Source organism: Prionailurus bengalensis, chromosome A2 (genome assembly GCF_016509475.1).
Source record: "Prionailurus bengalensis isolate Pbe53 chromosome A2, Fcat_Pben_1.1_paternal_pri, whole genome shotgun sequence".
Classification (NCBI taxonomy): Eukaryota; Metazoa; Chordata; class Mammalia; order Carnivora; family Felidae; genus Prionailurus; species Prionailurus bengalensis.
The window spans coordinates 85,666,698-85,681,340 of NC_057348.1; the positions used below are offsets into that span (position 1 = coordinate 85,666,698).

The window sequence follows — 14,643 nt, forward strand, 5'->3', positions numbered from 1 at the left end:
CCCGCAGCAACTTCTTACTCAACAAGTCTCTGGAGGAAAGGGAAAGAAAAGCAAAAATGAACTACTAAGACCTCATCAATATAAAGAGTTTCTGCACAGTGAAGGAAATAATAGCAAAACTAAAAGGCAACCAACGGAATGGGAAAAGGCATTTGCAAATGACATCTCAGATAAAGGGCTAGTAATCCAAAATCTATAAAAAACATCACATTTAACACCCAAAAAACAAATAATCCAGTGAAGAAATGGGCAAAAGGCATGAATAGACACTTTTCCAAAGAAGACATACAGATGGCTAACAGACACAGGAAAAAATGCTCAACACCACTCATCATCAGGGAAATACAAATTAAAGCCACAATGAGATACCACCTCACACTACTTGGAATGGCTACATTAACAACTCAGGCAACAACAGATGATGGCAAGGATGTGGAGACAGAGGAACCCTTTTGCACAGCTGGTGGGAATCCAAACTGGTGCAGCCACTCTGGATAACAGTTTGGAAGTTCCTCAAAAAATTAAAAATAGAATTAACCTAGGGCGTAGCAAATGCACTACTAGGAATTTATCCAAAGGATATAGCTGTGCTGTTTCGAAGGGGCACATGCACCCCAGGGTTTACAGCAGCACTATTGACAATAGCCAAAGTATGGAAAGAGTCCAAATATCCATCGACAGATGAATGGATAAAGAAGATGTGGTGTGTGTGTCTATATATATATACATATATATATATATATATACATACATATACATATATACATATACATATATACATATACATATACATATATACATATATATACATATGCATATATACACATATACACATATACATACATATACATATAAACATACATACATATATATACACACAAACACACACACACAACAGGGTATTACTAGGAAATCAAAAAGAAGGAAATCTTTCCATTTGTAAAAACGTGGATGGAACCAGAGTGTATTATGCTAAGTGAAATTAGTCAAAGAAAGACAAATATCCTATGACTTCACTCATATGCGGAATTTAAGATACAAAACAGATGAACACAAAGCAAGGGAAGCAAAAATAATACAAACACAGGGAGAGGGACAAAACATAAGAGACTCTTAAATAGAACAAACCGAGGATCGCTGGGGGCGGGGGGTTGTGGGGGGGATGGGCTAAAAGGGTAAGGAGGATTAAGGAAGACACTTTTGGGGATGAGCAGTGAATGTTATATTAGGGGATAAATCACTGGAATCTACTCCTGAAATTATTGCACTACATGCTAACTAAATTGGATGTAAATTAAACAAAAATAAAAATAAAACTTTAAATATAAAAGGGAAGTAGAAAAATGAGTCCCTAAGACAACAGTTGAAATAAGTTTGCATGGAGGCAGGAAAAAAATCAGTAGACTGGGCTATTTGGGGTGACAAGAGGGGAAAAAATAGGTCTCAGGAGGAAAAACACTGCAGTTCAGATACAAAGATGGGGAATTCAAAGTGCCCACTGAACTCATCCACATTATACAATGTCAGTGGAGGGGGCAGGGCCCCCCCACACACACTGAAGCACAATGGGAAGTGGTAGAACATGCAGAGGCACGTCTTCCACATCTTCAAAGCACTTCGGCTGGGAAGAAAGAAGAAAAAGATTAGGGTACCTCTAAGGGTAAGCCTGAGGTCAAGAAAAGGCTTCCCTCAAGTGGAGGGTCACTAGAGCAAGAGAGGTTCATATCGAAGAGCGAAGGAAGAAAAGATGCAGGATAGTAGAGAGCGAAATACAAAGTTCTTGTGAAGGTGGGAAGGACACTTACAGCCTATGTGTGGAGGAATGACCCTTGAATGTGCATCGACTTCAATGTTCCAGGTAAAGAGCACGGGCTGAGTACCGATGCTGGGTGTATGCATAGATTAGGGGTTGAAAAGGTGACAGTCAACATCTGAACAGCAAAGCAATCAATGTAAAGTAAGGGAGGGGGCACCTGGGTGGCTCAGTTGGTTAAATGTCAGACTTCAGCTTAGGTCACGATCTTTCATTTCTTGAGTTCCAGCCCCAAGTTGGGCTCCGCGCTGACAGCTTTAAGCCTGGAGCCTGCTTCGGATTCTGTGTCTCCCTCTCCCTCAGTACCCGCCCCCTCACCGGTTGATGCTCACTCTCTCTCTCTGTCTCTCTCAGTCTCTCTCCGTCTCCCTCTCTCTCTCTCCCCCCTCTCTCAAAAATAAATGAACATAAAAAAATAAAAAGATAAAGGGAGGAGATGGAAGGTTTGGAGAGAATACAGATAAAACAAGAAGGAAAATGTCCTGCACAGATAAGTGAGTTCTTTCTCATTTTTATTTGAACACTACTTTCAGGTACATCATATATATGAAGAAAAAGCTCCAATACATATTTTTTGCTTTTTCCATAAAATCAAATGTTGAAAACTTAGTATCTTCAGATCTAAATTCCACTGCCTCTTTCGTTCCATTCTTTGATAACTTGACACAATCTTATCTTACACATTCTATTTTGAAAACAAAAGAATGTGAGAATTCCCATGTTAGAACGTTTAAAAAAAGTTTGCTAGTACATCAACAGTAAAATATCTGACTTTAGAGAATTATTAGAAATGGTTATAGGAGATGTTATTAACTGATTTAAATGACGAATCATGATAAAATTAGAAGTTATGCGGAAAATGAACACTAAATAATGTATTGCCCTGAGTCTTTTGGTTGGCCTTGAACTGCTTTTAACACATAAGAATGAAGCATCTCGTTAAGTCACTTTAACAAACTGATTAAATGTAAATTCAATTCATTAAATACAAATTCAGTGGTGTGTAACAGAAATTCTCTGATTATACTCATAATAAAATTCATAAATAATGCAGAGAAACGAATAGCTTACAAAGTCTAAGTCCCTAGAGCGAATCTTACCCTCCTAGGAAAGGGATGAGAAAGTTTAAAAGTTCTAAATTAGGCAAATGTATATTTCACAGACACCTTACACTCGTCCGCTTTTAGAGTAGACAAAAAGAACAGGTTTATTTTCACAAGCTGAAACTGCAGTCTTTGGTAACATGTGCCTAGACGTCAATTTATAAACCACATATTTAATACATGAATCATACATATATTAAAAACCTTAGGGCAAAGTTCACTAATATAGTATTACAAAGCTTCGAAATTGTATCCTGTGAACAAAAATTGATTTAAGGAGGCCAGTTTTTGTCATCTACTAAGAAAATGCTTTTAAAAAAAAATGTATATTTAACTAATCCTACAGAGTCAGAAATCCAAACTAACACACTGATTCCTTTCCTGATCCCAGAAAATTCAGCTGAGTAGATCCCTTATTAGAACTGCTGAGAAAATTGCTGCTAGCATGCGGAAAGAGAAAGAAGTGTGGGACAGAGTGAGCATGTGGGGTATAAATCCAGTGGGACTTTGTATCCCTGCTCCAGCAAATGAACATTCTTTCCTCTCCTCCTTCCCTATCACCTGTTCCTCTGCCTACCTGCAACACTTCTCTTTCTCACTTGGTTGTTGTTCTTACCTCAACAGTTGTTCTTTACAAAGGGCTTTCCTGACCTTCCCTGACTAGATCCAACCATCCCACTGTAACCTCTCCTAGGCCTAGATGGATCTCTTCTTTACAGAATACAACACAGTTAAATTTCCTATTTCTTTGTATGGTATCCTGATAGATGTCTCCTTTGGATTAGAAGTCCACACAAAGAAAACAGCCATCCCACCATTGCAACCTTAGCACTTGGCATATAATAGTATGCTATAAATATCTAATGAGTATATGAATGGAGTTCCATTAGAAAACAGTGTGAAATGTTGACCAAAATCAAGTTATAGGAGTGCCTGGGTGGCTCAGTCAGTTAAGTGGCCAACTTCAGCTCAGGTCATGATCTCGTGGTCTGTGAGTTCGAGCCCCACATCAGACTTTCTGCTGTCAGCGTGAAGCCGACTGTGGGTCCTCTGCCTCCCTCGTTCTGCCCCTCCCCCGCTTGCATGCTCTCTCAAAAATAAATATTAAAAAAATCCAAGTTATAGATTTCTAAATGTAGAAATTATATTTTAGCTCTACAATATGTTCTTAAACTTGTATATTCCTAAATATAAGTGTTCTGTCCAAATAGACACTATTCAAACACCCAAATGAAGATGTACGTAAAACACTTAATCATAGAGACTGACACAAAGTAGATGTTAAGTCAAGTGCAACTCTATCTTTTAAAAAAATAATTTTACTATAAACATTAGTATGCTCAATTCTCAAAACAGAACAGACCCTAGATTAATGATGAACAATATCAGCTTTAGTGGGTTTTAAATAAAGTTCACTAACAGGACGATACAGGTATCCTTCAAACACTAACTTAATGTCTGAAACAGCCTCTGAGATAACCATCAACAATAAATTTCAATGCTTCCAAAGAACCTTCCTGTTAAATATCACAGTCAAATACACCCATCAAATTAAAAGATACTTTCAGAGCCAAAATAAATCACTAACCTTTCAAATGAATTTAAACTCCTGGTTTTATAAAGACAGTATTTTTGTTCTCATGTACTCTGCTAAGTAAGAAATCATTTCACAAAATACTTCGGACAGACAGAACTCTGTTCATTGAATTCACCTTGGATAAAGATGATGAAATGTTGGCACTGTCTTGATACACACCATAAGTCGAAGTAGCATCAAGTCCTTAGAAAGCAAATTTGTTGGGGCGCCTGGGTGGCGCAGTCGGTTAAGCGTCCGACTTCAGCCTGGTCACGATCTTGCGGCCTGTGAGTTCGAGCCCCGCGTCGGGCTCTGGGCTGATGGCTCAGAGCCTGGAGCCTGTTTCCGATTCTGTGTCTCCCTCTCTCTCTGCCCCTCCCCCGTTCATGTTCTGCCTCTCTCTCTGGTCCCAAAAATGAATAAACTTTGAAAAAAAAAATTAAAAAAAAAAAAGAAAGCAAATTTGTCTACAAATGGCACCCTCATGGGGTGTTCTAACACATCTTCACAGGGCACCAGGTCTACCTTTGAAATGGTTAGCAGGCTCAAGTAGTTTTCCTCTAGAAATAGTAAAAATTATGGGGCGCCTGGGTGGCGCAGTCGGATGGGCGTCCAACTTCAGCCAGGTCACGATCTCGCGATCCGTGAGTTCGAGCCCCGCATCGGGCTCTGGGCTGATGGCTCAGAGCCTGGAGCCTGTTTCCGATTCTGTGTCTCCCTCTCTCTCTGCCCCTCCCCCATTCATGCTCTGTCTCTCTCTGTCCCAAAAATAAATAAATGTTGAAAAAAAAATTAAAAAAAAAAATAGGGGTGCCTCGGTGGCTTAGTAGGGTAAGCGTCTAAGTCCTGGTTTCAGTTCAGGTTATGACCTCACAGTCATGGGTTCAAGCCCCGCATCAGGCTCCACAATGACCATGGAGCCTGCTTGGGATTCTCTCTCTCTCTCTCTCTCTCTCTCTCTGTCCTCACCCCACTTGTGCTCATTCTCTCATTCTCTCTCTCAAAATAAATAAGTAGGTAAACAACAACAACAAAAAACGCCCACCTCAAATCCAGACCTGCCTGCTTTGAAATATGGGTAATTCTTGAAATTACAAAATACAAGTGAACTTATTTACATAATCTAAGTATAATAAATAATTTATGTAACAAATTATATTATGCAGGATTATTTATTTCGACAAATTATCTAAATTAAATAAACTATAATTTTGTGTGTCAAGTCTTTACAATTATGATATGAGAAGCTATCCACACTTTGGACACCAGATGGCGATGCAGGAAAATAAAAGCAAAGTGAACAGAGGATATGATCTTTAAAATCTTGGTTAAGTTTTATTCCTATTTTAAATATTTTTATTTTCTTATTTTTACAGGAAATTTAAAAATGGGAAATATTATAAGGCAACAAAATGGTTATCCTAAAACTCAGAGAAATAGCTGATAACATTTATCCATACACATATGCACATAATCAGTTAAGAATGATTTTTCAAGTTTTTTAGCTATTGCCAAATTAACTTCCAGAAATTGTGTGCCAATTTATAATATTTTTGTAACAGTCTCACTCCACTTTCATGAACACGTAACATTTTTATTTGCTAAATCCTAAGTACAAAGATTATTTCAATCTTTTAATTACTTGAATTTTCTTGATGGCTAATGATGTAAAACTTTTTCTCATATATTAATTTTCATATAATCTTGTGAGTTGTCTTATTTTTATTTATAATAAACTAAGATTTAGAATATACTTCTAGAACATTTTTTATTTACTATTTCTATTACTTCACCGACTTCTTACTATCAATATTAATAATAAAAATATCAGCTAACATATATTGAGAATCACAACAGTGCCAGGCTAAACACTTTACATGCATTGACTCATTTAATCTTCACCAAGCTTACGGTTTTAGTTTTAGTTTTTAAGATTTAAAAATACGCAATGCTTCACGAATTTGAGCGTCATGTTTGCGCAGGGGCCATGCTAGTCTTCTCTTTATTGTTCCAATTTTAGTATATGTGCTGCCAAAGTGAACATTGGTTTTACTTTTAATAGTGTCCATTATACAATTGATGAAATGAGTCTGACAGTGTTAAGCAAAGTGCCCCAAATCACACAGCAACCAAGAGTCAGAGCCTTACTTCAAACCCAAACAATCTGACACACTTTTCTCTACGGTGTCTCATCATTTCCAACTGATACCAAAAAAAGTAAGCTGCCATATCCTGTCATGCTACTTTTCCCACACTTCCAGTTGAACTTTGGAACTTTTTTTTTTTAATACGATTAAAATTGCATTTACCAATAAATTCTGGACAAACTGACATCTTCACATGAGTCACCTTTTCATTTCAAGAAGCTATTATTCCACATTCATTTCTGTATATTCAACTCTTCTACTTACACCTCATATTCTTTTCTCTTTTCTACAATGCAGATCCAACATATATTATTAAAAGTTTTTCTAGGTAATTCATGATTTTTGCAAACATCGTGAATAGGATTCTAATTTCTATTATTAATCCCTGTCCAGGGAAAACCAGAAGGGGTGGTCACCCTTGCAAGTTAGAGATGCTATAAATATCTTTGTTGATAGCACTATGGGACTTGAACACTCTAGTCCTCAACATGACATGGTTGTTGCCCAACACTGGCTGCTGGTTTATGGTTTCCTTGGCCTATTGGATAAAAAAAATTTATTAAAAAAAGTTCTACTTTTCAATCCAACTTAAGAAAGTCAGGTCTAACCCAAGTCCTGCCTCTAGAAAGTATCAATGTCCACAGACAGCTGTTTCAATTATCTCCTTGGAGCTATAAATTGCTTCTTTTTGGAGGGGGGAGCTTTAGCACATCAACTGGAAAGGCCCCCAATTTCTAAAATCTTATCATTTAGATAAGATCGTTTTAACTATTAAAAGAATTAATAAAAGGAGTAATGAATTCTGTAAATGTCAAAAGAAAGTCACATCAATAAAATAGTGAAGATATTGACATTATTGACACAAAATTTATGTTTGCCTATAATTATAAAACATGGGCCATCTAAACTTTTGATAAGCATTTTTACTTTTATTTTATTTATTTTTTTTTAAATTTTTTTTTCAACATTTATTTATTTTTGGGACAGAGAGAGACAGAGCATGAACGGGCGAGGGGCAGAGAGAGAGGGAGACACAGAATCGGAAACAGGCTCCAGGCTCCGAGCCATCAGCCCAGAGCCCGACGCGGGGCTCGAACTCACGGACCGCGAGATCGTGACCTGGCTGAAGTCGGACGCTTAACCGACTGCGCCACCCAGGTGCCCCAATTTACTTTTAAACAAATATTTCAATTAACATGAATCACGATGTGCTGAAAATTCAGTCTGTTGACTTTTTGTTGAAATGTTGAGTGAATTTCTGAATAAGCCCAGTATCATTTTTAATATATTCTATTCATATTATCATATAGAAAACTCTTAAACAGCTCTAGTTATATGCATTTGGAGTTTCAAAAAATTGAGAGTATTTGTATTTAGCTCCCTGGCTCATCTCTACTTGATATTTATGTTTTCTTTCTCAACCATCATTTTGTCAACCACTGTGCAATCCTGATTCCACAGCACTTGTCCAGCTAGAAATATGGGCAACTTTCTCATTATCAGTCTTAAGATGTAACAAGCATATCAGTAGTATTTCTATCGCAAGTTTTTTTCATAGCCCTGTGGAAATTTGAAAGCCAGCTCCCAAGGATGAAACTTTAATGAAATGACAAAATGATCATAGCTACTCTGATTTTTTCCTCTTTACCAACATTATGATGCAGAGTTGACCAATATGCTAAATGTTTGTATGGTACCTGAAGCCGATTACTTGGAACATCTTTCCTAGTTGAAAAAAAGATCAATTGTGAGTTTGGCTGGATTTGCCTGAAAAACTCAGAGAAGGATATACATATCTAAAGTATTTACAGAGAAGAGATGCTAGAGTCAGATAAAATAAGTAAGGATGACTCTAATCATTTAAGAACACAAACATATTTAATCAGTGATTGAAATTTATTATAAAATTCTGACAACTATGTAAGACTCCCCCCTCCACTCTTATGACTAACTAAGAAATAGACTCAATTGAAAAGCACCACTATGCGCCTTGCATTTTTTTCTTTTTCAAAAAAATTTTTTTAATGCTTATTTTTGAGAGAGACAGAGACTGAATGCGAGTGGGTTAAGGGCAGAGAGAGAAGGAGACACAGAATCCGAAGCAGGCTCCAGGCTCCAAGCTGTCAGCACAGAGCCCGACACGGGGCTTCAACTCACGAGCTGTGAGATCATGACCTGAGCTGAAATCGGACACTCAACCAACTGAGCCACCCAGGCGCCTCTGCATTTTTCTATATACAGTAACATTTCAGTAAAACAGACAGTGTCTCTATAGTCAAAAAAAAAAAGCATCCATTGGTGGGGAGGTGGGAGTGCAGGGGTATAGAAAATAAACAACAAACATATATATATAAAGTATCAGGTGGAGGGGCGCCTGGGTGGCTCAGTCGGTTGAGTGTCCGACTTCAGCTCAGGTCACGATCTCATGGACCGTGAGTTCAAGCCCCGCGTCAGGCTCTGGGCTGATGGCTCAGAGCCTGGAGCCTGCTTCCAGTTCTGTGTCTCCCTCTCTCTGCCCCTCCCCCGTTCATGCTCTGTCTCTCTCTGTCTCAAAAATAAGTAAACATTAAAAAAAAAAAATTAAGTATCAGGTGAAGAAAAATGCTACGAAGAAAAAGAAAGTGAAGTCAAGTGACTGACAATGATTAACTACGAAGAAAAAGAAAGTGAAGTCAAGTGACTGACAATGATTAAAGAGATAGTATAACCAAAACTGGAATGATACTGGAGATTTGGTAGTCAAGGAGGTCCACTCTATTATGGAAGCACTTGAATGAAAAGAAGCACACATCTATTTAGACTCGGATGCATCAAGACTCAGGGTAAATCAGAAGCAATTTCTAATCTGTGCATACCAATAAGATATGCACTTAACAGAAAGAAGAGATCTATTTTTTTTTAAGTAAGGTTAGTAACATCACCACCCAGTTCTTTTAAACAGGAAACAGCATTTGGAACCAACAAATAGTTACCAGCATGACTTGAAGAAATTATATTCAACCTGAAATCAAACATATAAATATACATATATTTTAAAATATATTTCAATATAACAAATATTTGAAAAACTTGAGCATGATTAGGGTATAAATTAATGAAAAAAATTAAATAAAGAAGATACCTATCAACAGAGCATCAGGTTAAAAAGGAGAGAGAGGGGCGCTTGGGTGGCGCAGTCGGTTAAGCGTCCGACTTCAGCCAGGTCACGATCTCGCGGTCCGTGAGTTCGAGCCCTGCATTGGGTCTGGGCTGATGGCTCAGAGCCTGGAGCCGGTTTCCGATTCTGTGTCTCCCTCTCTCTCTGCCCCTCCCCCGTTCATGCTCTGTCTCTCTCTCCCAAAAATAAATAAAAAACGTTGAAAAAAAATTAAAAAAAGAAGCTGTCTTTTAAAAAAAAAAAAAAAGGAGAGAGAACATGAGGAATGAAAAAAATTTTGGAATACTACATTTTCAAAGTGTGTAATCATTGGACAAAATGTTAGAAAGAGGAATTAATTATGGAAAAAGGCAAATGCTAATATTTGATATTTATAAGAGAATTTAACATGCAAACAGTCACTTTATGCCAAAGTCCTTTTCAATGGAAGAAACAACAAAAAGACTTCCATGTCTAGTTCATGTTTTCAAGTTCTACCATAGACATCAAGATTCTCAAAATGTTTTCTAGAACCTTAGCAATGTGTTGAAAGGAGATTCTGCTATTCACAAATTAAGGTTAAAGTCGATGCATTCTACAAGTCAGTACTTTAATGTAATATCAATTTATATTTTGATTTCTGCTGAATTTACGCCTACTAAGTAATTAGGAACAAATATGAGACCTTAAATAACTGTGAGCAATTTGGCTAAAGTTACAGCTCAGGTCAGCCCCAGTCACTCTCTTGACCTATTGTCATGATTAAGTGAATACTTGGATTCTGAATAATCTTACCAAGTCCTGACATGCCTATGGCGCATGGACTCTTTTCCTAGTCCTTCAAGTCCCAGAAAATAAGTTGTAACTTTTATATTATTAAAAACAATAAATTAGTTCAAAAGAAAAGTTCTCCTTCAGCCTCACCTTAAGTATCACATTGTCATTTCTAAAACTGCAAATGAAACTAATTTCTAAGTACCAAAAACTGCCTTTAGTGCACCATGTAATTAATGGAAAAAATATTTATAATGCTTGTCAACACCTTCTTATAAACTTTCCTTATACATGCAAAGCAATTAATTTATCCTCTGGCAATCTTTTTTTTTTTAAAACTAAATAACCTTGATTACGTGCCCTGTTATTATAAACTCTAAATTTGTCCTTTATTTGATAGTCTTCTCAAATAGAGTCTTCCATAATTTATGTACCTTTTAAATAGAGTTAAGTTTATAAAGCACCCATCTTTACCTTAAAAAAAGCATATAAAAAGGGAGAACTAGGGTTCTTTTAATAAATCTAACTCTACTCATCCTGTCTTAATACTCCCCTCCATAAAGCAAATGGCTACAGTATAAAAATATTCATAAACATCCATACTACTAATAATGCTGTGAATTAACCAAGATCTTAAAATCTAAATCAGCAATAAGCATTATAAGTTACAACAAGCTCCAGACAGATGCCTGTTGGACTTTGCTAAATGTACCTCCCTCCAGTACCTTGACTTCCCGATTTCCTCATGGCCTAGGACTCACTGGACAGGCTTTGCTAAATGAAGATTCTGACCCTGAAGTGTGGTGCCTGAGAGTCCGCATTTCTAACCAGCTGTCAGGGGCTGCTCTGCTTTTCAATCATGGGCCCCTCCTTACGTGGCAAGGGTATAAAGCTACAAAATTCTTGGTCACTGACATAAAAGAGAGCTGAATCGACATAAAAATGTCTTGAAATCTAGATGATGACTATTTTATAAGACATGAAATGAAATTTCTGTCCTAGACTTCATGGCTCACAAAAAATGCACTGGCACACCAATTATCTGTCACTTTATTTGTGCTCTGGCAAAAAGAGGGCCTGTTTTGTAAGGATGAAAAAACTCACTTTTAAATTTAAGTAGTGCAACAACTTACAAATGGCTCATTATTACAGGCAGAGTAGCAAAGTTCTAAGCTACGAAAACCATGCCCTTGTCTAGGAACACACGAGGCATATTTTAGAAGGAAAACTCAAAACACAGGAGAAAATGAACAATCCAAGCCATGTCTTTCTTGAAGATACAGTGCAATCTTGTATTTAAACAAACCTCCAGTGTGACATTAGTTGGTGTTAAGACTGTCAAGTCAAAACCTGGGAAGTACCTGAAATTTTATCCTATTTGCAAGCTAATGAGTCAGCCTCAAAGGTGGTACATTGTTTCTATACAATTCTACCAGCCCATCTAAGAGGCAGAGTCATCTGTGGAGAGTGGGAAGCAGATCACTTAACCAGAGAGTCTTGCTAATGCCACCAGCATGACGTTGTGATCATCCCTGTCCAGCCTCCTGCTATGATGACTGTGGCTCCTTAGTCCTCATTCTGCACTTGCATTTAGACACTGTCATTTCCAGAATCGCTGTTTAGTGCCTACTATCCAGACAAAGCGCAGAGCTTACTTCAACTAATATCAGAGATACTATAAGGAAGCGTATTTTGATTATTTCTTTCTCATGAGTATTAAAGGCTACATTTTTTAATTTTTAAAAATATTTAATTATTTTTGAAAGAGAGAGTGACAGAGCATGAATGGAGAAGGGGCAGAGAGAGAGAGGCAGACACAGAATCCAAAGCAAACTCTAGGCTCTGAGTTGTCAGCACAGAGCCTGACCGGGGCTTGAACTCATGAACCTGAGCTGAAGTCAGACGCTTAATCTACTGAGCCACACAGGCGCCCCCAAAGACTGCACTTTATAATGACCACATATTAGAAAAACTTCCAAGAAAAAAAGGGACTGAAAAATGCTTAATGTCACCAGAACATTTGCATCTAATTCTTAAGCAACAAGATGTGATCTTATTGAAACGCATGGCCATTTTCTTCCGTTGTTAACTTTTCACACACTGTTCATAATCAGCACACATTTCCTTGTCATCTTCCACTGGCTTGCAGTATTTTACTCTTGAAATGTCAAACTCCCTCAGTTTCATAAACAAACTCCACTCATTGTGTCAACAGTTGAAATGATGTCTGTAAATCAGAACATGCTGTGATTGAATTGTTGCTCCTATCATCTACCACTTTCTTCCATCAAAGCATGTAACCAGATTAGTAGGAAAACAGTCGTGTGATGCTTGCATAAGCTTTGCCCAACAGCAGGCTTCCTTTCTGCAACCAACAATGCCCTGGAGACAACAGAATCGCCCTGGAGATAACAAAGAACTCCCTAGGACATGACATTTGGGATGTAGTTCTGACATCTTACACGTGCATTACATGACTTAAGCATAACAATTACTGTTCTTTACAAAATATTAAGAGACTTAGAAATATAAACCTAAAAATGAGAGGCTGTTTTTCTGTCCGGTGGGTCTAAGCAATTTTGTCAAGTGTTCCTATGGATTGCATCCTAACACTCTGGATGACTCACGTGATCTTTGGTAGGAGGAGGAAGAAAACTGCGTGAGGGTTGTGGAAAAATTACTGTCAAAATTTACTGCACAATCACTACCAGGTTTTCTCAGCACCTTATTATAATGCCTCCCTGAAGTTATAAACACTAAAAGTGACATTGTTTCTTTCCTAGACATTCAGTTTCAGAGAAAAAAAAAGAAAGAAAATACATGCACACCTGTATATGCACATGTGAACACACACACACACACACACACACACACACCAGCATATTAGATTTTGAAGAGCTTTTTCCTTAGAATTGCCATATCATTAAATTATTAATTTCTTATTTAATGAGAAAGGCCTGGTTAAGGACAAAACAGAAGTTTGCTTTTCTCTCACCAAAATATTGCAACATAATCAATTATCTTTAAATGTATCCATTTTAGGCATTTTATAACCCCAAATATAGCATGCTAACCAATAAAACTGATGAATTTGTGAAATTATGAAGTTAATGTGGTTGATGTTAAATATTATATAAACATGAATAAGAGCATAGGAGCAAGACACATGATAAAGGAGGTAAATAAATATATACAAAATTATACTACCTAGGCCAAATGTATAACCCAGACATAGTGTTTAAGTATTCATTTGCAATTATAAGATTAATCTAATTCATATATGCTTTTTCAAGCCAAAATATGGAAAAATTTACTTCTCCACCAAAACATAAATAACAGTCTTCTTTAAAAATACATTCAGATTTAAAAGGGTTTTCTCTTTGCTTTTACAATCTAATAATATTTCTATCTTAGAATTTCTAACAATTCCAATATTTTGGAGTTTTATTTAAGTATATCAGATTTCAGGTGTTGAGTTTGCTAAGTCCTTTATAGATTTTGGAAGGGGGGGTGAGGGAGAGGGGAAAATGGGTGATGGGCATTGAGGAGGGCACCTGTTGGGATGAGCACTGGGTGTGGTATGCAAGTGAAGAACCACAAGAATCTACCCCAAAAACCAAGAGCACACTTTACACACTGTATATTAGCTACTTCGACAATACATTATATTAAAAAATTGGGGTGCCTGGGTGGCTCAGTGGGTTGAGAGTCCGACTTCAGCTCAGGTCACGATCTCACGGTTCGGTCCGTGAATTCGAGCCCCGCGTCGGGCTCTGGGCTGATGGCTCAGAACCTGGAGCCTGCTTCCGATTCTGTGTCTCCCTCTCTCTCTGACCCTCCCCCATTCATGCTCTGTCTCTCTCTCTGTCTCAAAAATAAATAAACGTTAAATTTTTTTTTAAATAAAATAAATATATCAGATTTCACAAAAAAATTAGTAAATATATTTTATATTCTCCTCAAGATTCATAAATGAAGATGGCTGTGCTCCAATCCTACCTTCTCCCTTATAAAAGTTACTAGAACTCTGATTCTTTATCTATAAACTTAAGGATGGTAACAGTATTGACCTCACAAGGCAGTTGTGAAGACTG

General features: G+C 37.3%; 1 protein-coding gene and 1 non-coding gene across 12 annotated transcripts in view; both read right to left on the reverse strand.

Moving 5' to 3' along the window:
• The window catches only part of CACNA2D1 (calcium voltage-gated channel auxiliary subunit alpha2delta 1), a 496,257-nt gene that overhangs the window by 96,622 nt on the left and 384,992 nt on the right, over positions 1–14,643 (reverse strand). The window lies entirely within an intron of this gene.
• Positions 6,430–6,534, reverse strand: LOC122488782. Its single transcript, XR_006298705.1, has one exon. It is a non-coding gene; the product is annotated as a U6 spliceosomal RNA (small nuclear RNA).